The sequence below is a fragment of the Canis aureus genome, chromosome 3 (assembly GCF_053574225.1).
Source record: "Canis aureus isolate CA01 chromosome 3, VMU_Caureus_v.1.0, whole genome shotgun sequence".
In the NCBI taxonomy this organism is placed as follows: domain Eukaryota; kingdom Metazoa; phylum Chordata; class Mammalia; order Carnivora; family Canidae; genus Canis; species Canis aureus.
In genome coordinates this window covers 10,404,628-10,432,168 of record NC_135613.1, presented here as the reverse complement: position 1 = coordinate 10,432,168, position 27,541 = coordinate 10,404,628, and the positions used below count along the sequence as shown (strand labels likewise).

At 47.0% G+C, this 27,541-nt stretch overlaps 1 protein-coding gene and 1 long non-coding RNA gene across 34 annotated transcripts in view; one reads left to right on the top strand and one right to left on the bottom strand.

Annotated features, from left to right (window-relative positions):
* ZFHX3 (zinc finger homeobox 3) overlaps window positions 1-27,541 on the bottom strand; it is a 527,663-nt gene that overhangs the window by 105,344 nt on the left and 394,778 nt on the right. The window lies entirely within an intron of this gene.
* LOC144308507 (uncharacterized) lies at window positions 1,209-6,144 on the top strand. Of its 2 annotated transcripts, XR_013374977.1 has the most exons (4): window positions 1,209-1,424; window positions 5,007-5,322; window positions 5,793-5,869; window positions 5,960-6,144. It is a non-coding gene; the product is annotated as an uncharacterized LOC144308507 (long non-coding RNA). The 2 variants fall into 2 exon arrangements; XR_013374976.1 differs by having other exon boundaries at window positions 5,793-6,144.

The window sequence follows — 27,541 nt, the reverse complement described above, 5'->3', positions numbered from 1 at the left end:
AACCCAGCTGAGATGGCTGATCGACACGCCCCTGATGCCCTCAATCTGCTCTGAAGGATTTATTTTATCTCCAATCCCGTAACAGTCAACACAGCAGAGAAAACCATGCCTGCTGGTCAAAACAGGTGCGTTACTTCATATGTAAAGTGAAGATGTTTATACTTGCCCTGTCTTCCTCAGAGGCAATTTTCAAAACCACATGAGAAAACAAACGTGCAAATCCTTCGGAGGATGTGAAGGACTACCCAAGTATTTGGCACGGCCGTCATCTTTCCACCTTGAGCCCACATTTTGCTTCCTTGCTCCTGATTGGCAGGTACAACCCCATGGGCTTGGTTATTAATGATGCAGATGGTGTTCTAGATCAGTGGTTCTCTAACTGGAACGCGTACCAGAAGCACCTGAGGGTATGTTATGCTAGGATTGTAGGGGGGCACCCCAGGGGTTTCTGATTCACCTGGTCTGGGGTGGGGACCAAGAATTTGCATTTCTAACAATCTCTAGGGAGACGCTGATGCTGCTGGTCTGGGACCACACTCTGAGGGTTGTTGCTCTGGACAGCAACTGCCACATAGCAGAGACCCCAGGGAGAAAACATGGAGACAGTCCCCTGGAAGAAGAAAAATTTCCAGAGTTTAAAATCTCTGCACCCACCTTTTCCCAAAGAGTATTTCAGATTCTAGCAAACTGCACTAGATAAATCATGCGATGATGCTGGCACACAAGAAGTCACCTCTTTAATGAAAAAGTCACACGGAAGCAGCTGCCTGCTACTGGCCTGCTCCAGATACTTCATAAAAGTAGGAATTGGCCCTATTCATCTCCCTCGCCCCTTCTGCACCTGCAGTCTGAAATTTCCTGGGGCCGTCGCTGAAAGCGTGACTCTTGATGGCGAAGCATGAGGCATCACTTTTTCCTCGTGAGTTCGCCACCCTGCTGAGCACACCTGTCCAGATGTCTGGCTGGAACTGAGCCCACGGAAGAACTTCAACCAAATATGAGAAAAACAAAACGGTCTTTACAATTCCTCCCACGCTCCTGAACTTTCCGGCCGTTGCTGCTGAGAGCGTGAATTTGGCGCTCAAACCTAGAGGCCTGTCTTGATCTCCTGTGAGTCGCTGACAAATACCCTCATCACCTTCATTATGAGAGAAGACAAGAGGCAGCCAGCGTGAGATGGACAATGGGGGGGGGGGGTTAAGGGGGGCAGGGAGCACACACGGGCTGACTTCTTCCTTCTAAGAGGAGCTTCATTTATTTTTTTATTTTCTTTGTCCCTGAAAAAGAAAATGGGAAGGTGGCAAGGCAGGGGTGCAAATCCCCTCTAAACAAATGCCTCCGATGTCATCACCGTGGCTGCTCAGGCACTCGACCCTTTCTCTTCCGTTCCCTGGATCCCGCTGAAGGCTAAAGAAGCCGGGGAGGTGAGGCTCGTGGGTGGGGGGCACGGAGGGAGGGAGGGAGGGAGGGCGAAGAGGAGACGCTTCTTTGGAGGAAGCAGAGCCGGGTCTGAGAGGCCAGGAGCTGGCGGCTGCAGCGGGGACAGCCACGTGGCAAGAGGGGATACAGTTTTGCGAAGGATGACACGGCTAGTTTCTCGGCCCTGCTTTCGGGTTCCCCCATAAATAACCCAGACAAACACCCAGTGCACGGGGTTGTGCTCTCCTCCCCACCCCCTCCCCCCTTTTTAGGTCTCATTAAAAGCCGATACTGTTCGGCCTCAAGATGGAGAGCTCAGCATGGATTTTACTGAACGTTAAATCAACCAGCAAGCGTAGCCAGCAAACTCTGTGGCACTTTAACTTTAAATAATGCAATAATTATTGAATTTCCTTTTTATAACTCAAGTGCTGGAATGTAAACAATGGGGCTGTAATTGCAGGAAGGGGGGATCAATAGAGGCAATCGTTTTCAGCCATGTTAATTGTAAATACAATTGCTCCAAGATGTCAGCCTTGTTCTTCTTGCTCCCAGAATCATCCTAACGGATGACAGAGTCCAACTTTCCCATTACAGCTGTTCGTTCCTTTAAGAGGTTCTCAATCAGGTCTGATCAATCTGTCAAGATAATGCATGGAGTAAGTAAGACTCTTCCAAACACAGGCTCCCAATCAATAGCCCGGACCAGCTTAATGAGGTGGGGCTCAGGCCCAGAGGGAGGTAACGGCCCCCAGCCTGTGCCTAGGTTTGGCAGGCCGGCTTCCTCGCATGGCCCTGATAAACAGATCAGCCCTTAATGAGGACATTAGTTATGCATGCTTCAGCAAGCAGCAAGGCATCCATCCCTTGGGACCAACGGACAGAAAACAAAATAGATTAACAGAAAACAATATGGTGCCAAATTAGGTCTAACTGAAGACTTTTCCCTCCTTCTTCTGCTTTCTTTAATTGTCCAGCAGAGTGGAGGACGTCGATTAATCATTCCATTGGGCATGAGCGCAAAGACCGGGAGCCCTCACTGGGCTGGACTGGACTATATCTGGGTGTCTGCTAGCCTGCCTCAGTTGTCACTGAATGCTGGCACCCTCATCTCCTCAACACCATTTCCAGATCACGAGGGGAGGGCCTCTCACCGAAGGGTCCCACACCAGCCAGCAGGAGAGAATGAATACATGATGGAATCCTCAAGTCCCACTGCCAGACTGTGGGGGCCAGGAACTGAAGACAGGCAGGAAGAAAACCTGCTACCCCTCCCAGCTGGCACTGGTTTTTGGGATCAAGTCTGGGTCTTGAGAACGGTTGCTCCCTCACAGAAGAAGGGGTGGCAAGTCAAGATCTGGAATCCCACTTCATGTGGCCCAGCACCCTCTTCCAACAGCACAGGTGCCGCAGGAGGCTGAGTTCTCAAAAGGATAATCCAGGAGGGCTTCATGGGGGTGGTGGAAGAGCGGTCTCCCCTCCCTCGGAAGCCACAGTGGGGCTTCACGTCTGTTCTCACTGACTGGTTGTGGAGAGCACGCCCTGCCGAAGTCTGTGAGAAAGGCCACACTAAGGGAAGGTCTCACCTACATTGTAGCAGTTCCTTTTCCCGGTGGCTGGGTTTCCCAAAAAGGGGTTCTCCAAGTACAGCCCCTGGGCCTAGAGCATCAGCACTCCCTAGAAACCCCTCCAGACCCACAGGAGTCCGGGGGTGGGCCCAGCCATCTGGGTTTTAATAAACTCTCCAGGTGATTCCCACACGAGCCCATGTGAGGGTCACCATCTCAGAGGGTTAGGCAAGGCAGCTTTGAGCAGGGAGGACCACAAGACTGCAGAGAGTCAGCAAGCTGGTCTCTTGTGGATCAGTAACAGCTCAGGGTCTAAGATACAGCTAGAAACCTACACTTTCGCTGAGGTTTGGATCAGCGCCCACCACCCACCTGCTCCAGAATGCGAAGCCTCTGGCACTAATGACACCAAAGGAATGAGGAGGCACTTGTGAGAAGTCTATTTTATTAGTGTGGAAAGATCACGGAGTGGCCCATACCACCCAACTGCAAACGTCAACAGTCTCATAACGTGATTGAAGTAAAATGAGAATAACCGGGTCTTTATAGATTATCCGGGTGAGAACAGAAGACAATAAATACACAGCTGGAGAAATCAGACCCCTCGTTGGTGTGAAGGCCCAGCTCACAGGCCATTCCCTCTCCCAAGGCCTCCCTAATGCTCAGATTCCATCTCTCCCCCACTGGGTCCCCCTGCCCACCGGTAGCAACTTCCATGCTCTACTTTTCTCACTAGGTTACGAACCACCACTGGCTTCTCTGCTGCCCCATGAACAGCAACTCACAGGCCGGGAGACCCAGCTGTATCTTGCTGTCTCAGCACAGCTCCTGGCCTACAGTAGGTAGTTAAACATTATTGGCGGAAAGTCTGAACAAACGAGAAAAATTCTCCAATGCTTCATTGTGACTCTTGGTCTTGAGCTTGTAGACCTTTCCATTCTAGCCCAGACTCTATCCCTCCACCTCAGCTTTCAATCCTCCACTCCGTCCCACACTTGACACACACAATTTGCCTCCTGGTGCTTGCTGCCCACCTCACCCACCAACCCTACTCTTTCTGGTCCCTGTTCTGGGTGTGGGGGGGTGCTTTTCCTGACTGGAAACCCTCCCAAGCCCCGCCTCCAACCTGCTGAAAGGCGGCAGGGCTCTGCAGGTGGGGAGATGGCAGGGCCACCTGGATACCTTCCCCACCACACCCAAGCTGGAACCCTCCTCTCCAGAGCCCTGGAGGCGATCCCCAGCTTGGTGTCCCGCTAATCGCTTTCAGGCACAGCTTTCACTCGGTTCCACAGTGGGCTCTACATTCCTTGATGACCAAGACAGGAGGCTGGGACTGAGAGAAGAAACATGTTTGCTAATATTTACCACTTGCTTGAATAAGATTTCATGGCGGGATATAATTACTGTAAATGGCTGTAGGCCGTGACTTCATTTTTCAGGATACTAATCGCAGAAGTGCTTCTACTCGCCCACTCCGAATCTGCCGACGTGTCCCCCAGCCAGACAACAACTTAGTTGGTCACCAGCACTCTATCCTTCCATTTTGTCTACATATTTACACAGCTTTAACCCCAACAGGCCCTTTCAGGAGAGCTCTTTACTATTTGACTGACAAGTAACTACAAGACTTGGATGTGCTGAGAAGCATCTAAGCAGAAGATCACAGACAACAGGGACAGAAAGCTAAGTCCACAAACGCCTCCCGGGGTGAGGGAGTCACTCAAGCCGTCGGGACCCTGAAGATGAGACGGTGGCATCTGCTAGATCTGCTATGTCTTTACAGATTAAAAATAATAGAGGACGACTTTTAGCTCTAAACGTGCAGTGTCTCCAAGCACCAAGGTGCAGACACCCGAAAGGAGATGGCTGGATGGGCGCTCCTGGGACACAGGCCCAGCAGCGGGACTGTCCCCGGGGTGGGGAAGTCGGAATGAGGACTCTGTTGTTTGTTTGTTTTTTAAACATACACACAGAGGCTCCTCTTCATATTCTTTCCAAACTTCCCATCTTCCTCTACAGCTGATGGCTGCTGAGGACTGCTCCTGCAGGGACCCTCGATTCTCGTCGCTCCCTTAAAAAAATGGGTTACGTCTACTTCCATGTATTTCCAAACTCTGAGACCTGTGAAGAGGTGAATGTTCTCCACCTGGACTTCGATGAGCTGCTGTCCCTTCCTGGTTTATGCCCAAACTCCCGGCTTCCCAGCCTGCTCACTGCTGCCAGCCCAGCTCCCCGAAGACCCTCCCCAGAGGTTCCAGGCATGTGCTGGGAGGGCCCACCTCCAGAGCTGCTCTTGAGCCCCCCCTCGAACGTGGCTGTGGGGTCAGTCAGAGAGGTGGGTTTTTTGTTTGTTTTAGCTTATTTTAAATAGTGAAATATGGGGAGGTTTTTCCTCAGCAAGTCCACATTGATCAAGACATCCTCCCCTTAGAGTCAACAAGTTCATTCTGCTTCAGAGGGCCCAACAACCAGTGAGGAGGTGGGAAGGACCCCAATTAAAGACTTGCCACAGACAGATGACAGTCTGCAAATCCTGCTAGAGAACCAGGTGCCATTTTCGTCAGTAAAATTTAAGCTCCAGAAAACTGCATTTAAGAAGACAGCACTGGAAACTTTTTTTTTTTTTTAAGCAAAATGGCACAGGGTTTAGAGGAGGCTGGAGATAAGTAAGGTAAGCAAGAATACTGCTAAGATTTCCAGCTCTGGGGCACTCGGATACCACTGCATGCATTACACACATTAGCAGTTACTGTTTCTGGTGTATGGTGACATCTGGACACAAACCTGCCAGTGCTTTCTTCCTAGGGATACAGCATGAAGCCAACTGACCACACCAACTGGCGGGTGACGTCTTTGGAATCTCAAATCCAGTAACCTGCTCTGCAAGTATTAATACAAACTACAGATACTTTTTTAGGGGGTGTTTTAAAGGCTTAAGTCCTAAAACATCAATTTCTCAATGACCTTTCCAGATTACATTATAATGACATGAAGCCAAAGGAACCGACAGGCAGTTCCAGCTTCTGGTAAAACCTGTATTTTTATGGCCGTTAGTGGCCTTTCTTTCAGCTCTGGATTCATTCATTGCCCATCTGTCCATCCACATTCCTGTTTCTGGTTTCCTCAAATAACAATGATGGAATGATTAATCTCTAAACATCATGGTCATTCTCTGTACATAAGAACGGTCGTCCACTACAGTGCTTTGCACCCATCACTCCCTTGTACCACCCTTGTCTCCTCCTGGGTCCCTCAGTGGTCTGTTGTGTGTGTCTGTGTGCATGTGTGTGTGTATGTGTGTGTGTGTGTTGGGACGGTTGGTTCTTGCCATTCCATCCTATACATACTTCCATTCCAGCTCAGCCAAATCCTGCCGCCCTTTCTGAACATCCCATCTCCCGGGCTCTGCAAGTGGGGAGATGGCAGCGCCACCTGGATGCCTTCCCCACCACACCAAAGCTGGAACTCTCATCTCCACAGCCCTGGAGGCGATCCCCAGCTGTGTGTCCCATCTCCCACCCTGTTTCTGTCTACAGTGATTCTTTCCCTCTTGAACTCAGAGACTTATTCTCTCAGCACATCTTTTCCCCCACGGACACCCTAGATGCTGGTATGGTAATAGCATCGTGTTTGAGGCATATTCTCCAATGAGACTAGAAGGTTCCTGAATTAAGAGCCTATGCGCCCTCCCATGGCCACACAAGCGTCAGGTTATTCTATAGCAAGAACATGGGCTTAAGTCAGGAGCCATACAGAGGAGAGGGGGCTCTGACACTAAGTGCTCCCTTCCTTCGACAGTGAAATGGAGTAACACCACCTCACAATGAGGAGCCATGAGACTCCCGGGAGCACATCAGTGGGAATGTACTTCCTAAGTGGCCAAGTAAACAATTTTTTTTTGAAAAAGGGGTCAGGTGACGACAATTGGTTGGAAGGGGCACTTGAAGACTCAGAAAGCCTTCCTCACCAGCTGATTTCATTGGGGTCCTAGGTCTGTCTACACGAAGGTGAATTAATTACTTGATTGCCTGTTCACTTACCTCACTAACGAAATCACGGGTGTTTCAGGGGAAGAACCTGTCAGGAGGACTGGCTTGCCTCTGGGTGTGAGTGCTGCTGGTGCCAGCTGCATTCGCCAGTACCAACATGACTCATGAGATGACACAAATTGCCAGCGGGCTTTGTTGTTATGTGACCTTCAGCAAGTCACCCTTCTTTCCTGCTTCACTGATAAAATCCGGATGGCGGTACTAAGAACCTACTTCGTGGCATCATCGTGAGGAACAGCGATGGCACATGGCTAATAATGACCAGGAAGCACTTTGTCTTTGTAGAGAGCTATATCACTTAACATTTAGAATAATGCCCACGGTTTCAGGTTGAGGAAGCATTCAGATTTCTAGCTAAGCTGAAGGCTGAACACATCCACTAATGAGCAGTGTCCTTCCCATAGAAACGTTGAAAGCTACTCAGTCTACTGAACAAAATGACTAGCAGTACATTAGTGAGAAGCTGATGCAGGTCTAGTTACCATGAAACCAGGGTCATCGCATTCAACATCTAATAAGCAGATTCTTAAGATCACAGAAATAAACCACAGCCAAGTGAGCTGACAACAACTGCATTTTGGTATAACGATTTCTTAGAAGTCCACAGTCTCCCCACAATTCAGAAAAACACAATCTCCTCAAAGACATGTGTCTACCATCTAGCCCAGCAGTCTGGAAGTATCTGGATGGTAACTATTTTAAACAGGCCCTGAGGACCATATGGCCTCTGCGGCAACTGCTGAACTCTACTCTCCTAGCACAAGAGTGGTGATGGGCAATAGGTAAAATAAGACATGTGGCCATGTTCCAATAAAACTTTATTTATAAAAATCAGGGGCTGGCTGAGTTCCCTCCTCTGGCAGGGACCTGCTGACTCTTGATGAAAAACTGTGAAAAACTTACTCATTTGGAGTATGAAAGAAGAGTAGAGAGAAGCACACACACACACACACACACACTTTGTTGAGCCAAATAAGTTCCTTGCAACTTGTCAAAACACCGTAAGAGCGAGGCTTGCAAACTTGGTATTAAAATAAGCAGTTTCAAACCAAAGGCCAACAGTAACTCAAGCACCATTTAACTGGGAATTATGAAAGAAACTCAGCCCTTATGAAAGAAAGAAGGACAATTAAACTTCACCCCCTTGTTTTCATGCTTTCGAACGTAAGAACTCGTGTGTAGGTATGTTCTCTACCCGTGGCACTCCTTCTCAAAGTCTGCATCTCATTCTGCAAACACGTCTAATAATGCTGCATGAGTAAGTCAGGGTTATCCATTTATTCAGAACTAAACAATACCTGTGTGTGAGTCAACTTCTAACTAAGCTGATGAAGGAGTTACTAACAGCAAGAGGGTCGGTTACTTCTGTGCCGTCTAGTAGCTGAAAATAATGCAGGTTTGAAAAGCAAGGGAGCGAAATGAGAAGGGGGAAAAATAGGTCACTCTCATCCCCGTGTGTCTTCCCTGCTCATCCTGCTCTTACTTCCTGAGCGTCTCTGGGAAGGAGAATGCGAGCGACGATCCCGACATCTAACAATGAGAGTGGGTCAGGAAGTCTGGATTTAGAAAAAATAAAATATTTGAGTGTTTTCTCAATAACACCATCCCTGTGTATCTAGCCCTGCGGAGATTTCAAACGGTTTGGCTTTTCGTTAGTTCAAACGAGTCTCACCACTGCCTCCTTGTGAAATTAAGGGGAGGTAGATGCCTTTCCTGGGACAGAGAGACAGAGGGGGGAAGCCGGGGATAGCCAAGGGGCAGTCCCTGGGGGAGCCGGAAGGTATGAAGTGTGTGGCTCTCACTTCAAAAAATTCTTCATTAATGATTAACACTTGAGAAATCTTGTGAATTTCCCACACAGTTGAGATTTTTTTTCTTTTAGCTCTTTAAAAAAAGAAAATGACAAAGGGCTATCTGGCTGTACTGGGCCTAGTTAAGGCAGGACAGGTGCTTCCCCGCGCCCACGAATGTCACCCGCGTGGCCCCTGCGGGCACCTGCGCCACGCGCCGGGAGGGTGGCTGGGCGTGGAGGCCGGGGAAGCTGGGCCCGGGCTGCCCGGGCCTCCGGGCCTGGTTCCGAGCTGGTCGTGCCGTCCTCTGGCACCCCAGGAACGGCCCCGTACGAAGACCCTCCCGAAAACTGGGGCCCGCTGGGCCGCGCCCCGGAACACGGGGCGAGAGTGAGCTCGGCCGGCCTCGCGCCACGAGGGGGTCGGGGTGAACGTGGCTCCGTGAGGGAAGGCGGCTTAATTCTGCCAAGGAGTTAATGTTGGCTAATTGGTAGAAAAAGGTAAAATTAATGAGGACATTAACATAGCTATTTAAAAACAGCTCCATGTTTCTCCCATTGTAACACATGGAACTATCAGGAAGTAATTGAGGGAAAAGGACACTGTCAATTCTCAATTATCTGCATGAATGAAGTGCTCAGTGACACGGATAATCCAAGTCATTTACATTTGGATTTAGAAAGTAACATCTTTTTCCTTCGGAAAACTTACCTTCCTAATTACAGCTTGCCGAATGTGAGGGTGAGATCAGTTTACCTTCTCTGCCAAAGAAGAAGGCTGCGTGGGGGGCCCTGTCTGCAGGCGGGAGCTCTGGGCCCACCACGGATAACCCGAGGCAGACAACGTCGCCAAGGGTGGTGGCCCAAGGGGGTAGCCACTTGCCACTGGGCACTGTGTATGTTTAAATTAAATAGAATTAAATAAAATCAGGAGTGACACAAGCCACATCTCAGGTGCTCCAGGAACCCAGGTGACTCGTGGGGACCACGCTGGCCGGCACGGCTACAGAGCGGTTCCATCGTCACAGCAAGTTCTAGCGGGCAGCGTGACTTCCAGGCCCAGGGCAACCTCTGGGCAATCTGCTCCGTGGATTGAGCAGAAAGCTGGGTGGGGGGTCGGGAGCAGGGGAATGCAGGAGATGCTACGCTGCCATCTTCATGGCAACAAAAGGGACTCAGGATACCTGACCCTCTGGGCCAGTTTAATTCCAAGCCCTGCAAGGTAGACTCCGTCTAGGGAATAACATAAAATAAGCATTCCATTCCAAGTAAAATGAGGCTTTTTAATTAACAAAGCAGAAAGCGAGTGGGTAAAAGGCAAGGCAGGGAAGCCTGATTCTAAGCAAACACTGGCCGTGAGCACCTGCACCCCGGTGGCCCCGCAGCCTGGGGCCGGCTGCAGGTAAACAGAGGCGGAGAGGGCAGCCCCGAGAGGCCCGCTCGGTAGGGGCCAGCTCAGGTGCCACTGGGAGTGGTGTCAGGCCCAGTGCCACTTCACATCCTCATTAATTATCTTGAAAGGAGAGGGTTAGTAAACAGCAAGTTAATTAAATTCTCAGATGATGCTAATTTCGGCGGCTTTAGAAAGACTGGCAAGGGCAGAGGCAATATAAATGGGACCTGGATGGGTTAGGAGCACGAGTGGAAAATAAAATGAAGCACCGGCTACACAAACATTGCTTTAAGTAAGTCTTCTGGAAGAGCCAAAGTATGTCTGAAAAGGATTCTATTTGGAAAACAGTTGTACTAAAATGAAAAAGTTCTGCAACGTCTGAGGCAGATAATCAGAATGGGAGGTTTTGGGGGTTTTTTTCAAGCTTTTCAAATTTTTTAGTAAAAGTGTTTATATCCACTTAGAAGAAGGTCTGGAAGGTACATCAACTGTGAAGAGTCGTTGCCTTGGAGAAGTACAATCACAGATGAGGGGACGGAGGGCTGAGGCTTCATATTCTTCTGCACCGATGAAACATCTCTCACACGAGCACACACTGTGAGGTTTTTAGTTGTTTCTGTCTGGTTTCTTAAGCCTTTTAGTTTGAGATCATAGAGAGGAGGTACAAAGAGTTCTCACATGCCCTTCACTCAAGTGTCTGTACTGTTAACATCTTAGGTCTGGCCAACTGGGACACTCCTCAAAACCAACAGACATTGGTGCAATACTACTGTTGAAAAGCATACTTTATTCAGATTCCACCCATTTTTCTGTTCACACCCCCATTTAGTCCCTGGATCCAAACCAGGATCCCATACTGCATTTAGCTGCTGCACCTGTTCCAATCCCTGACAGTTCCTCTGTCTTCTGGGACCCGGACACCTTCAAAGACCTCTGGTCCGGTATCTAGAGCAGCTCTCACTCTGGGTTTATCTGATGTTTTCTTGGGATTACAGCGAGGTTCTGGGTTTTGGAGAAGTACCCTTCCCACGGCATCATCTCAGGCCGATGTGACATCTACAGGACTGATCTGTGCTCACCCTAACCTCCATCACTTAGTGAAGGAGGGCCCCTTCCTCCCAGGCTCCTCCATGGGCAAGTTACCCCTTTTTCAATTCCATATTGTATTCATCAGAAATGAATCATGTGGTCCAGCCCACACTCAAGAGGAGGGAAATGAAGCTCCCAGCTTCTGGTTATGATGGTGTTAAAATAAAAATAAAAATATCTTGTAACACAGATAAGCTTCTCCAGGCAAAAAGAAGTATCTAGTGAGAATGTCTGTCTCAAAAGTCGGAGAGTTGCTGCCATTGTTTTGAACCCTTGGGTTCTCCATGACATAGATGAATCAATGCCCACAGCTGCAGAGTCCTTGCAATAAGCCAACTGCAATATTATCTCATTCAACACCCTGATTAAGAGGATGTGGCGGCAACATTACAACAATCAACTCCAAATCACAGGTCGGGAAATGTGGCACAAAAAGGTCAAATTTCCTGCTCATATTAACACAGTCACTACGTCACAGGGGGATTCAAACACAGGTCTCTTGGCTCTAGATACTGCACTGTCTAAAGAACTCTGTGCTCTCCTGCTTCTCTATATACAATTCCAAAATTTCAAGCTAGTCAAATGAAGCAGCAAAGTGTAACAGAGAGTGACCCGGAGTAAGATGTCAAAAACCAAATGGGATACAGGCTTCTCTAGAGAGAGGCATACTCATCATGGCATTCAGGGCATCGACAAATCCGGCATGCTCGGAGGGAGTCTCCAACAGAAGGCAGTGGTCCTTACAGTGTGGCAAGAAATACAGAGCACCTGAGCTCTGCACTCCCCATCAATAGGTATGCAAGATGCTCAACATCCAATGACCACGATGCTTACTACTACCCCAGCCCCTGTCACAGACCAAGCCAGGAACTGTCTCCTCCAGTAACAATATCTTCTGAGGTTCACGGTGACAGAGACAGCAACAAAGCAGAGGGCAGGGTTGGAGCAAGTCTGTCTGGCTGTGTAGAGAGAAGATGCTAAGACACAAAGAGACCGCCAGCCCAGTCAGAGGTGGGGAAACTTAGCCCAAGAGCCCCCGAGATCTGTAACATGGGCTGGTTTAATCCCAACTGTTAACGATTTCATATTCTGACATCAAAAAGAAACAAGGAAATGAGCTACTTCTAGAAAAATAGGGAAGTGTGGATAAGAGCTGCTACTTCCCCCCAAGTACCCACATGACTCAATTCCCACATTGATCTTGACCATTACCCTTTGCCACACAGAAGAAACATGAAGAAGTAAGCAGGAAGCAATAACTGCCCCCTTCCTGGATGTCCACCCCACAGTCTCCTCCAAATATCTGGCATTCATTTCTCCTGGTCTTAAGCCTGCCTTGGTTTGTCCTTTGTTTCAAGTGCAAATATGTGCCTTTAAAATGACACTAACAGGGCAGCCCGGGTGGCTCAACGGTTTAGCGCTGCCTTCGGCCCAGGGCGTGATCCTGGAGACCCGGGATCTAGTCCCACATCAGGCTCCCTGCATGGAGCCTGCTTCTCCCTCTGCCTGTGTCTCTGCCTCTTTCTCTCTCTGTCTCTCGTGAATAGATGAATAAAATCTTAAAAGAAAAATTAAATAAAATGGCACTAACAAAGGAGGACAACACGCATATTATTCTACCCCCACAGCAAACCCACCTCATGAGTGGGCAGAGAGCAGATCATCCACGACTGCCTAGCGTCACAGAACAGTGGGGACGGCCCATGGCTCGTCTCTGGAGCTGAGTGTCCCAGTCAGCACTGCTGCCCTCTGAGAAACATGTCCACCAAGCTAGAGCTTACGGAAGACAACTGCCTCCTCTCAGGACAGAGTCTCAGAAACGTAAAAGCCTTATACCTATTTTATTAAGTGCAGAGAAGAGTTGCTCTCAGCAGCTGATACCTGAGTGCTCACTACATGCCAAGCACGGTTCTATCGAAGGGCTGTTCTAAAAAGAAACAGGACGTAGTGCCAACCACCCCACAAGTAACTCCTTGACATGTCAATGTATTCTCTATCACACACTACACTTCAGTGTTTTACATCATCCAGACAAGATAAAGCAGCATTCAAGAGGGACACATTTCCTAACTCTTAGTGGTGCCAAAACCTGAGAATTATGGCCTGGAGCATTATCTGTGGCAAAAAAATAAAAAATAAAAATAAATAAATCCAAAGTCTTTGAGCAGATATTCGTAAGCACCGAGAAATGCAATGAATCCCTAGAAATAAACACAAGTTCACCAAGTACAGAACAATAGACTGACTTCTTTCCTTAACACTGTCCCTCTCTGCCTCTTCCTTTCCAATAATGCCCTTACTGCTACTATTACTAATATTGAACTGGTAGGTCAGGGGACTATCAGAGGGGGTCTATTAACACGGCATGTGGTCTCTCATGACATCCCTGTGAACAGTCTGTGGATGGAAGGATGTGATTCTTTTTTTTTTTTTTTAAGATTTTATTTATTTATTCATGAGAAACACAGAGAAAGGGAGGCAGAGACATAGGCAGAGGGAGAAGCAGGCTCCATGTAGGGAGCCCGATGTGGGACTCGATCCTGGGTCTCCAGGATCATCCCCTGGGCCGAAGGCAGATGCTTAACTGCTGAGCCACCCAGGTGTCCCAGGAGGATGTGATTCTAGGATAGCGAGGTGTCTCTGCATCTCAGGATACGAACCCAAAGAACAGTGATCATGCATCAAAGTCAACCTGGGGCAAAAGGTCTACAGGGGATCATCACTATCAATTGGACTTCTCTTATCTAACATTTCTAATGAGATGTGCATAGAGACAGGAGTCATCCCCGTCAATAACCAAAAAGACTTTTCTAAAAGCCACGGGAAAGAATAAACAGATAATTAGAAAACATTTTAAAAAGGAGACTAAGGAGAATTATTATATTTTAACATCAGGCAGTACAACACTAAAAGAAGTTCTGTATGGTCCCAAGTCAAGGCAAATTAATGGAACAAGAGAAAGTCTAGGACCAGATCCAAATACGAATGCAGCGTGGGATATGGTGGCATTTCTAAATACTGCAGGAAAGGATGGGTGGATTGCTTAGTCAATGGGGCTGGGATAGACAACTAATTGAGAAAAAATAATGAACACAGAAGAATCCTTGCCTCACAATATACACCAAAACAAACTCCAGATGGATTATGGAGTTTAGTGTCAAAACATTAAATCACAAAAGAATTAAATGGGAATATAAGTGAACCTGATCTTGGCAGGGTAAAGGGATTTCTAAGATTAACAAAAGGGAAGGAAGTAGAAATGAAAAGATCTGACGAGGTAAAAAATATTAAACTCAGAAATCTCAACTCCTATCATGAACAGTACAAAACCACGATTGGGTGAAGGAGGCTGTGAAACTCTTAAGAGCACATACAGGGCAGCCCCAGTGGCTCAGCGGTTTAGCGCCACCTTCAGCCCAGGGTGTGATCCTGGGGGCCCGGGATCGAGTTCCACGTCGGGCTCCCTGCATGGACCTGCTTCTCCCTCTGCCTGTGTCTGTGCCTCTCTCTCTCTGTCTCTCATGAATAAATAAATAAAATCTTTAAAAAAAAAAGTAAGAGCACATATGTGTTTCACATCTTTGATATCAAAAGGGCACTTTTAATTTGTTTGTGTATATTATGTATTTACTAAAATTTTCTTTTTACTAGTGAAAAACTGAAAATAACCTGAAGACCAAACAGAGGGGAAACTAAATAAATCATGGTACCTTCATACATTGGTGCGCTGTGCAGCTATTAAACATCATATGGTAGGAAAATATTGATATCAAAAAAACAAAAAGACAAACACCGTGAAGTTCTTAAAAGCCATTTACAAGACATACATACATCATCATTTAAATTCTACTAGATAATATCATGTGCACAGAAAAGGCTAATATGTTCAAAATTAGAGCCATCTTTGAAGAGTGAGATTAGGGATGATTCTTTTTTGTGTTTCTCCACATTTTCAGAAGTTTTGTTTTACAATGGACAAGGAATGTTTCTGAACTCAAAAATAAAAAAATAAAAATAAATTTTAAAAATATGTAAATATGACCACTGTCCTATCATATTTCCAGATAGGATACAACTGAAAGGGCGGCCAACTAATGCACTGAAACAGCACAATAAACAGGATGAAAGAAAGAGCAATTTACATTAAGTCCTGTGTCCTCAGGGCTGGCAGACAGGGAGACTCGGTTTAATTGTCAGTTCTATGAAAACGAAGGCACTGACCAGACTGATCAGTTCAGGGGACCGCAGGTTCCACTGGAGCCAAGGGTCTGACCTGGCCTTTTTTTTTTTTTTTTTAAGTTTTTTTTTTTTTTAAGATTTATTTATTTATTCATGAGACAAAGAGAGAGAGAGAGAGAGGTACAAAGACACAGGCAGAGGGAAAAGCAGGCTCCTCAGGGAGCCTGATGCAGAACTCGATCCCAGATCCCAGGATCACGACCTGAGCTGAAGGCATCCACCCAACCGCTGAGCCACCCAGACACCCCTTGATCTGGCTTCTTAAGAAAAGAATAAAATCTCATTGGTTAAGCATCTTCTTTATTCAAGAAAGGAGAAAGACTGTAATGAAACAGTGAGGTCTCAGTAAGAACACCACATCCCATAATGAGCACCATCACTCAGGAGACACGCAATTCAGTGTTAGGAGATGGGGATGCTAAGGAGTTTGGAAGCCACTTCATAGCAAGAATCAGTTACAAATGCTAGGGATGTGTACTCTGTCCAATAGAGAGGGTTCCTGCAACAGTAACAACTGACAAGAGAGGGTGGGGTGCTTGGCGAAATGAACTATGGTACCTTCACACCTGGGTACACTGTGCAGCTGGTAACAATCACGCAGTATAAAAATATTTAGTGACATCCAGAAAAGCACACAGAGCCAAGTTTAAAGAAGCCACTTACAAAAGCAAATGATACAGACAGTATCATTTACATTCTACAAAATAATAGTATCATCAGGAAGACTGTGGTACCAGAGAGGAACAGCAAACAATAGTCTCTGCCCTTGCAGGGAAAGAAACAGACTCTACCCCAACAGAAAGGATTTTTTCCCAATGAGAGGTATCCCTAGGCTCACTGATGTAAAAAAAAAAAAAAAAAAAAAAGGTGGAAAACATTCAAAGAAACTTGAAGACCATTGTTTTGAAGTATTTTTTAAAAGATTTTATTTATTTATTCATGAGAGACACACACACACACACAGAGGGAGAGAAAGAGAGGCAGAGACACAAGCAGAGGGAGAAGCAGGCTCCATGCGGGGACCCTGATGTGGGACTCGATCCCAGGACCCCAGGATCACACCCTGAGCCAAAGTCAGACGCTCAACCACTGAGCCACCCAGGTGCCCCTGTTTATTAGTATTTTTACAAAATATTCCTTCATCAGCATCAATATTTCCTAAATGCCCTTCAAGGCCAAGGTAAATGAGGAGCTTGCTAGAAACACAGATCCCTTTTATTTCCCCAGCCCACACACTCAAATCATGGGCAGAACCCCAGAATCTCTGCTTCAAAGAATGAGAACCCATACCTGATTCTCATGCACAGATATGGGAACTCTTGGGAAGGTGATGTCTTTAATAGATTTTAAGAAATGATATCTGGTTGCTGTTGTTTGTTTTTTTTTTTTTAAGGCAACATAGAAAGGGAAAAAAAGGTAACAAATCACCAAATTCTATCACCGAGGTAAACACTTTTGGCCAACACCCATCTTGACACCTCTAATCTATACACACAATCTATCACAATTTTACATACATGGAATAATCCGTATAGAGAACACTTTTCTCCTATGTTAGAGCCATCTATCTTTCCCACTAAAAACTACAGAAGAACCATCATCTTTAATAGCTGCACAGAAACCCACAGGACTTGCTGTCATTTTAACCAGTCCACTGACCATCTTACCAAATTAATAAAACAAATTAACAATGAAGAGTGTTTCAGACTTATCAATGCCCGGAAGTCAGAGGGCCTCACCAAACAACGAGCCCAATTTACATTTGGACAGGCACTGGCAAAACATGACACTACGCTCAGTGTTCCCCACCAGGACACAGGAATGAGCCTCTGGATTCCCTCGTGATTAGGAACAGGATCAGTGTAAAATAAGCATCTAGGGAGGAAAGGGCCACTCTGTGTGTTACCTGCAGAGCAGTTTCCCCAAGAGGAAGAAGACAATTTGCTTAGGTCGTAAAGCCAATCGAACAAAACTCAGAGGAAACGCCTCACAGAATGTGCCACAATTCTCTGGCCTCCTAACTGCAGAGGCCAGCTGTGACTTACCGTCCCCCATCCTCCTCCTACCATCACACCCCACCACTGTGCTCAGACAACAGGACGGAAACAGGGCAAGAGATGAGTAAAGCCTCTGGGAGATGCAGCTGCTAGAAACTTGGACAAGTTCTTCATGGAAATGTGACCATGGTTACTTCCTTCCAGAACTCCACGGCCAAAAACATAACCAGCTTTTTTCTTTTCTTCAAAAGGCATGAGGCATTGCTCAGGAAGTAGGGGACACACAGGGCTTAGGCAAGAGACCAGGCAGGTAGCAAAGAGGAGGACAGAGAATTGAGAGGGAATTTGGTCTGCCCGGGTGTGACCTGACAAAGACCGGGGGGGGGGCACATCAGAGGGAATCTTGGACCGTGGGCTATCTCTATTCCCTAATAAAGTCATTGGCCACCAAGAGGACAGGCATGACAGAGATGCAGACACAGCATGGCCTCTCCCCAGTGCTTCCATGGGGCCAATGGCCACTGAACGTGCAGAAAGGAGTCAAGGTGTTTTGAGGGAGAGGCCCAGGGCCCAGGGCATTTGGCCCAGCTCCAGCCCTCATGTGCTTGTGATGCATGCTGGTTCCAGGCCCCAGGAAGCTGGCTGGGGCCTTGTCCTGAGCAAGACGGCAGGCCTCTGCTGGTTTCCTAGCAACCTTCACAGGCAACATCAGAGGCAAGGCCATCTAGGGAAAATTTTAAACGGCCACATGCACAGATGCAAAAGTTAAAGCAGGCCCAACTCCCATCAGGGAGGCAGCTCCAAAGCCAAGCTCCAGAGAAGGGTATTTTTGGGGATCCACTATGGAGGTGGTTGTACCTGCTTATCCCCAGCTCTGCAGCGGGTGCAGAGCACAGCCACACCTGTGAGCCCTTGCACCTCCCCCACGGGATAGAAACAACAGACGAGTTTCCATATCCCAAGGTTGCGGTAACCCCAAGTGCACATCTGATGGTCCTTTTGAGAACTCAGACCCCGAGCAATGACACTGAGCACTCTAGCTTAACTGTTCTCCCCTGCACCCAAATTCTTCTCTCTGCAATTACCTGGACAAGCCCACTCCCACTGGTGTCACCTGCTTCTCAGTGGATTTTAGCTCTCAGTCATCCCCCCACTTACCCCAGTAGGACTGCAAGGCCCATCCCATGTTGCCAGCCCAGGTCCACCTGTTCCAGACAAACGACCTTCCCTTTGACCACCATCCCTTGCTCCTTCTCTCTCAATCTGACTTTATCACATTCTACTCGATCCATTATGCCAAGGATGCCAAGTGGGAGGTGACAAGTGAGAGGAGAACTCTTCCTTAGTGTATGCTACATGTAGGCCAGCCTTAGAGTCACAGCAAGGAGAGCCATCTTGCCACCTTCAACACAGGGACTGGAGTAAAAATGAGGGCTGGTGGGGCCCCTGGGTGGTTCAGTTGGTTAGGGATCTGCCTTCGGCTCAGATCATGATCCCAGAGTCCTGGGATTGAGTCCCACGGAGCCTGCTTCTCCCTACCCCTCTACTCCTCCTCACCCTGCTCTCTTGTTCTCTCTCTCTCTCCAATACTAAATAAAATCTTAAAAAAAAAAAAAAAAGTACTAGACACACATGTGTGTGGCCAAGCCCATTTTATGTCCTTAGATAATGCACTGCCAACTCCACGTGCTCTCCCACTGCCTGGTTTTTATCTATGAAACTGTTCTGTGTGATCAGATATTCATCATAAGACGATCACTTTAGAATACTAAGTGCTATGCAGTTTTTATAACTCCTTCACCTCGATCAGGATACCCTACGCTATGAACTCCGGGAGGCACACAGCTCCATTTTACAGATGACATTAAGGCCCGTGTTCAGGGGCTGGTACGTGTCAGAGCTAGGAACAGAACGGAATCCCACCTTCCGATCCATCTTCCTGTTGTGTCCATACCAGGGTCCTTAGCATGTTTATCACCCAGAGGTGATAAAGCCACTAGAAGACTGATGAAATTAGCAGTGTCTTACAGTCTAAGACACTACACCATATAAAAAAATACAGCACATATATACACACATCTGTGTATATGTGCGTATGTTTATATGCATATGTGTGTGTTGGGCTTTTATTAGATTTTATTTATTTATTCATGAGAGACACAGAGACAGGCCAAGACACAGGCAGAGGGAGAAGCAGGCTCCCTCTGGGGAGCTTGATGTGGGACTCGATCCCAGAACCCTGGGTTCACATCCTTAGCCGAAAGCAGACACTCAACCGCTGAGCCACCCAGGCGTCCTGTATATGTGTATTTAAGTCGTATACATGTTGTCTATAATGTTCATCAGCCGGTATCTATCCACCTGGATGTCACAGATAAAAGCTATAGACAGATGTACTCTTATCTTTGATATATCAGAACTCCTCACTTCATTTATAAAATTAAAATACTATGTTCGTGATTTCCAGGGTCCCAATTTCTATTGCCCCAATTTGGCCAGGGAGTTGGTCTCCAAGGCTGTTTCAGACACCCCACAACAAAGAGAAGCACCAGTCACCCCGGAATTGAAACTATTCCCCAGCCGGCGACACGGCTTCCCAGATCTCTGTCCTGACCTCATCAATCTCAAGTCTCTTCTCCTCGGTAGAAGATGAAGTGGGAGCTAATGAAAAAGCCAAGGAAATCAGCACCGCTAAGAAAATGCCAATACTCATTCGAAATCAACATAAACAGTTGACTGTTTTTATCCTACTTTGAATTGCTTTCGTCCTTCCCGAAGGGCCTCCGGGGCAGGATCACGTCTTTATGTTCTGTATAACGCCTGCTTCACAGCGCTGTTACTCATTAAGTGTCAAAATAATAATTATCCCAGATGGAGAATTCACAAGTGGGTTAGTCATCGGCCATAACGGGGCTAGCTCGCACTTGCCCCAGGCACGCAAGTTCAGCCCGCAGAATATTCTAAAACAGACTATTCTTTCTTCTGGTTATTTATTTATTTTCTAGCCTCAAGGAAGAGGCTCGGAGTTTCTCTTCTGGAGCTGGTTTCAACAGGTTAAGCCTCTTGGAAGCCACAGAAAACAATTTTCACTTTGTAGTTCATCACAAAAACCTGAATGACTTTAGATTCCACCGAGCTAATGCTCAACGCTCCTTCTTCCCTCCGACCCCACGCCTCTCTTAGTGATGACACCTCAGGAGCAAGTGTGGTGGCTTCCTAGGAGAGCTCCAATAAGCCCGCTTACCTGTAAGAATAGCCATCGATGACAAAACTACGGTGGCGGAAAGAGTACTAGAGCCCAAAGGGTCCTAACCAATGCTTCTCATTCCTGACTTCGCGCCACTGCTTATAAGGTTTTGACGTAAGTGGTCTCAAGCCGGCCGAGAGGATGTCGCTCTGTTCCGGGGTGGCGGTGGGTATTCTCCGGGAGAAAAAGGGTGGGGTGGCAATGATGCAGCAGCCTATGGGCTGGGGCTGGGGGTGTAACTACAACGCCAGCCTTAAAAAGCCAACAGGCTGTTGAATGCCAAGCCTGCACTATTAATTTGCATATGACATTAATTTTGCTGTCAGTGTGTTAATGTGTGATTAATTCTGTCATGGGTTGGAGCAAGGAGAATTAGTTAATTGTCAGAAACCCTTCTCATTCACTCTCATCACTGCCCCCCCCCCACCTCTCTCTAACTTCCCCGTTTTTCTCTCATTAAATGAACCTCCTGGGTTTTCTTCCTCAAGGTACTTCTCTCCTATGGGACTGTAATCCCATCTCCTCTGCTCTTTCTGTAAGTCCATTTTCAGACCCCAGAAGTGAGAACGCAGATAGGCCAGGCACACCTCACCCCAAACACACACACACACACACACACACACACCCCGCATGCACGACTGAACTTCTTCCAGGCAGGCGCAGGGGTGCTTGGGGAAGGTCTTACAAAAGGGACACACAGGTCCCATTCATATCCGTGGTCCACTGCCAATGCCAGCGATACCTGTATGCATTGTACAATCCACTGTTTGTGTGCTATGCAAATAACTGTAGGGCTGGAACAAGTTGGAATGTGGAGTTAACACAAAGCCATTGCTGTGCTATAGAAATGGGTTAGTCGGCTGCCCACTTGGCCTTGCTGCCCATAAACTAGCTGACTTCTTCCTTCTGAACAAGCACTGGCCACCACCAGTGCAGTTTCATATTCAGCGTGGCCATCATTGAGTCCAGGACATTTTTTACTCTGACGTTATTCCATCACCTAGCTAGCTAGCAATGCTTATTTTAATAAAGTTCAATAGAAAGAATCTCAAGGCCCCTAATTCTATTAAGGGCAAGCAAATTCTAAAGCCCCCTGAGTGTCAGGAACCTTCAGGGAGTATGAGCACGTTGCAGGTGAGATTAAACACCCCCAACAATAGCGGCAAAAGTTAAGTACACATGCCGCTGGTCAAGGATGGGTGATTCTGATGATGTATCTCCCAGCTGTCCCAAAACACGGCCCACACCTGTAAGCACCTACCCCGCTCCTGTGTTTCTTCATTACCTTTCATTACACATTGAGTTGATTTTTTAAAATTATTTTTTGTTTTAGTAACCTCCACATCCAAAGTAGGGCTCAAACTCATGACCCCAAGATCAAGAGTCACATGCTCTAGTGACTAAGCCAGCCAGGTAACCCTAAGTTGCCTTTATTTTTGAAGGAATAAGGGCGAAGAAGGAGGAAAGAGGGAATGAAAGCCAATTCACTGATTCGCCCCACCTTCAACGCTACAATCATCCAGAATTCTTCTCATTTATGAGGCTGAGAAACCAAGTGTCACCCTCTGACCACTGGTGAGGGGGCTGGAATGGGTGCCAGCCAAGGGCAGCAGTGACTACAAGTTTTATATCCTCTGGAAGACATAAATGAAAAGAGACAGAGCCTGCTTCTGCCCACTCCTTAGCAAGTTAGAGAAATACATTTCAATTTATTGAAAGGGACCCTAAATTTGTCTGAAAGCATGTTACCAACAATTAACTTAGATTCACTTCAGTAACGAGGAATTAGGTAACTGAGGCCTATGTACATGTTGTAAACCACATTTTATGAATTTTTTTTTTTTTAAACAAAGCACAGGGCTCATTTTCTACCTGGGCAGTCAGTGCTTGTTTTAATTTGGAAAAATATAAATATCAATTGGAACTCTTTAAGGTTTTTATTTATTTATTATGAGAGACACAGAGAGAGAGAGAGGCAGAGACACAGGCAGAGGGAGAAGCAGGCTCCCTGAGGGAAGCCTGATGCAGGACTCGATCCCCGGACACCACCAGGATCATGACCTGAGCCACCCACAGGCGACCTGGAACATTTTTTAATTAACAAAGAGTAATGTTCTTATGAGCCTCAACTGTTTTCATGTCTTATCATTTTATTTCATGTATACTCTTACAACTAAACTCTGACTAGATGCTGAAGAGAAACCAGGTAAAATTTCTCATAGGAGTCAACTAAACAGTGTTCTTAGGCAATGTGTATTCTCTCTTTCTCTCCCTCATTTGGTTCCACCTTCCCACTCACTTCCTTCCCCCAAGTAATAAAAGCCAAATAAATCCACAGAAGAGGCAAAAGAAGAGTCATCTGCAGCAACCCCCTTTGCAAACACACTTGTTGGGATTACCCACTTTTCAAAGAATTTTTTGAGCACTTATGGAAGTTACCCGAGAAAATCAACGAGGTGGAAGTGTCTCTGATCAACAGGAATCCGGGTCCCTTCTTCCTTTTCAGATTATGGGTAGCTCTAATTGCTTTAATCTGGGCATTATTCACACATGAAACTGGAATTACTCAGCACGTGGGAAAGAGGTCCCGACCACCCATGGCCATTAGAGATCCCATGACATTTTTGTAAGTCAGCCAAATTCCAACACAGACAGCAGGCCAAGCAGTTGCTGTGTTCAGAAGAGGGAAGCAACTGTGTGCCCCTTCTGTGCCAAGCAGGAACCAACTTTCCTACGTCTGGTCCATTCTTATGTGACTACTGACAATGTCATCCCGGCCAAACTCCTCTGGGCATAACACATCGAATCTCAAAATGGCTAATTCCAACTTTTTTGAGCCTTGATATTCTACATCCAAAGGACCACCAGGAAACTAGCTCCTCCAGAGTTACTCGTGTTAAAGGAGAGTCTCAAACAAGGGGAAGAGAAGCTAAGAAATAAGGGTGCTGGGACCAGAGAGCTTCATGGTTGTTCTCCCCAGAGAACTCCTCCTCCAGTCCACTTCAAAATCTCCTCCCTTGAGTTTTACTTGGAGAATCTGAACATGCAGACTCCTCAATGTTCCACTTTGTTCCCCTACTGCACAAAGACCAATCCTTCCCTTCTTCCTCCGAATATTGTAGCACACTCTGCACCGTCCTTACCCTGCACCATCCTCACTCTGCACCATCCTTTCCCTGCACAGCCCTTACCAGGCACCATCCTTACCCCTGCACCGTCCTCACCTTGCCCCATCCTTACCAGGCACCACCCTTACCCTGCACTGCTCTTCTTCCCCCACTTCCCAATCTGCACCCATCGGTCACATCCTTCAGAATCCTTTCCCATCCATTCTCCCAAGGGGATAGCCAAGCCCTGGGGAAGGAAACACCTGCTACCAGGTACTGCTCTCTTGGCCTCCTGGTTTGCTTTGGGATCTAGAGTCAATCCAGCCTGTGCTCCAGGCGCTGGTGATGGGGGAGGTGACCTCATGCTCCACAGCAGGAGGAACAGAGCTGCACGGTGACTTAGGGGAAACACTCAGCCATCATTGCATCCAGTAAAAATATCCTGTGACACGGTCCCAAAGGTGGGGGACTTTCCAGGGCCCCGGGGCGGGACAGGAAGGTGAACAGCTCAGCGCTGGGGCTCGCGGCAGGCCCCTTGCAAGGCCAGCCCGCCCTCACAGCCACCCCGAGTAACTGTAAAAGGCTTTCCACGCCAGGCACACTCCCAGCATTGTGTGCTCTCCAGAGCTCTCTCTCCCCCACCAAAAACCCCGAGGCCTCCGGAGTGTACGCTAACCACAAGCCTTTGAGTGGCTCATGTATTTACAAACTGAGGCATGTCGAAATCAAAGGGGATACCACATGACATAATTCGCATTAAAATGTCAACAGGCTGACAATTTATAGAGTCAATCCACGGAAGGTGGGGAGGACTAAGACTTAGTAATTGTTTAATTCCTGCTGAAACCCACGGCCGCCGCGCCTTCGGGAAGCCGGGATGCGCTGGGGGCCTCCGGTCTGCGCAGTGCCCCACGGGGCTGGCACCACGCCAAAGCCAGGCACTCAGTTTAACCATTTAGGGCACTCCACGTTGAGAGAGAGAAGGAAGAAAAAGAAAGAGCTGAGGTGAATAGGGCAGGAGAGGGGCCAGGGGGTTTACGAGCATGTCTGTCCGCAAGTCTGGATGTAGCTGACAAGGTGGCTCAGGCTGGTCCCAGAGAAGGAAAGGGTTCCTTTTGCTGTACCCTCTGGTACTCCTCTTATTGTTCACATATCCAGAAGCTAGGGATTTGAATGCAGGCAAAAGGCCCGCCCAGCCCTGGCTTCCCAGGGACCCTTACGCAGGTCTAGGAAGGAGGAGCACCATCTGTACCTCAAGCACAATGGCCTCCAACCCCAAAGGAGCAAGAGCCAAGTCATGACCCAAACCAGACCCCTCTTCATTGAGAATTACCCCGGACGTTTCTTCTAGCCCTTTGACCATTCCTACCAGGGTCACTGCTCAGAACCAAGGGTGTCTGTTTCTGACCCTCAGGAGTCCCCACTCAAGGGTATGGCTCCTCTTGGAGCTTCTAAAACTTTCACTTGCGCTGCTTCGATGGCTCCGAACCTGCCTCCGGGAGGCCTCCATCAAGGGGTGGGCAGAGCTGGAAAAGGCTTTTGGTGGAAGGCAGGCAGACTGACTCCCTCAACTATGCCCCAAACTCTGAGCTAAGTTACAGTCTTTTGATGATGGCATATGACGAGACACATCGAGAAAAGAGAAATGGTATTAATAAGACTATTTGACAAAGCTTATGGGTAATAATCATTATCTGCATTAGCCCCAAAAAACCCATGTTCCAAAAAGGTGGTTTCGCTCTGTGGGACCTGCCCCTGAGGACACCCGGGGCCACGTGGGCTGTGGCAGGGGCTCTGTGCACAAGCTCACTGTCTGTGTATAAACAGTAACACCTCGTTCTCTCTTCTACCTCATTAACTGAAACACATTAAAACAAGTGTGCACTGGGAGCAGAAAATGAGACTGTTAAACCAAGCTGATATAATCCTCATCAGCTGTGGGAAATGAGACCACATCAATTATGCTGAATCAAGCGCAATCACAAGGATGCTGGGCTCCCAGGCCCCCAACATGAGAAAAGGGGGAAGAAGAAAGGAAACCTGTACCATAAAAAAAGTAGACGTGACACATACTCCGCCCATATGGCCCACTCATTCCTGCTAAAACCAGCTTCCTGCCCGTTCCCTCTGTCACCCCAAGGTGAGGGAGCGGTGGTATCTGATAAATTCCCAGATTCTTCTGCAACTAAAAAGTCTTTGCCGAACTACTTAGAGTTGGGAGAAAAGAAAAAGGAAAGTAAACTTATTTGAAAAGGGGCAGGGGGGAGAAGATACGAGATCCAAGTGATGTACTCTGACAGACAGGTTTTCTTTAAGTCCAAAGTACACTGAGACCAAGGAGGCCAACAAAGGTCCTTCGTCCTGACACCCAAAATGACCAGGATACAAACTGCACATGGCCTAGCAGGCGCAGTGCAAAATCTCAACAGCTAGGAAGACAACAGTAATTCAAGCTATAACGACAACAAAACCAAACTAGCACCTGCCTTCACCTGCCACTGCCACAGCTCAGAACTGACACATTTAGAAATACCCATAAAACCGAGCAGGGAAGAAAACAAGACAATGTCTGTACACTGCTAAAGTAAGGAAGATTGTGATTATACTGGCAGGAAACAACAGAATCATTACCTTCACTCAGTGTGTCAGAAATGCAAAAGACGTGCATACGATAGTTGTAAAATTTTGCCCAAGGAGTAGCAATTGTCGGACATGCTCATGTCTCAGGCCCTGGACATTAGAATGTCATATTTGGTAGTAATAATTACTGCATGTGAAATGAGTGTTGCTATGCAAAGCTTTCTTTTTGCATTTCCTCATTTGGGTTCAAATTTGCAACCTTAGCATGTTATTGCCATTGATTTGCATTTCATTTCATAGGTGTTTCCAAACATAAGTCCCGGACATGATCCTTACATACCCCTTGACACCAGCATGAAACTCCTGTTGCCAAAACTCAGTCCTCAGAGTGGCCTTTAAATTCACCATTCAAATGACAAAGAGCTGCTCTGTTTCTCAAGAATACTTTCCAGATCCGCTCATGCTGATCTAATCATCAAGCAGGCAATGAGCTTGGTGAGATTTTTCTGTTGCACATACTTTGCACATCATTTCAGATGTTAAAGATTGTTTCGCATTCAGTTTTGCTTCTCTCAAATCAAGGAGGGAGGCATCTCCTCCCACTTACTGACTCAGAGCTGTAATCAGAGATCCTGGGTTTAACCATTTATTTCATTAAACCAAAAAAAAAAAAAAAAGAAGAAGAAGAAGAAGAAGAAAGAAAAAGAAAAAGAAAAAGAAAAAGAAAAAGAAAAAGAAAAAGAAAAAGAAAAAGAAAAAGAAAAAGAAAAAGAAAAAGAAAAAGAAAAAGAAAAAAACATCGGCTCTCAAAAGAGGTAGGGTAGAGAGAAAACATCCAGAACTTGAGTAGCCAAGATTAACTTGCAATGTACAAATAAGGGAAGAGGAGGAATGCATGGTTTAAAAAAGCAAAAGTTTCAGCTGAAGCAAAATTTTGGAATATTTTTAAAATAATGGATAACAAAGGGTTGCCATGGAAACAGTTTTGCATACTTGACTGCAGGTGTTCCCTACAGTGAATGCAGAGTGGGATGGGACAGCCACAAGCAAGGACACAAATGTAA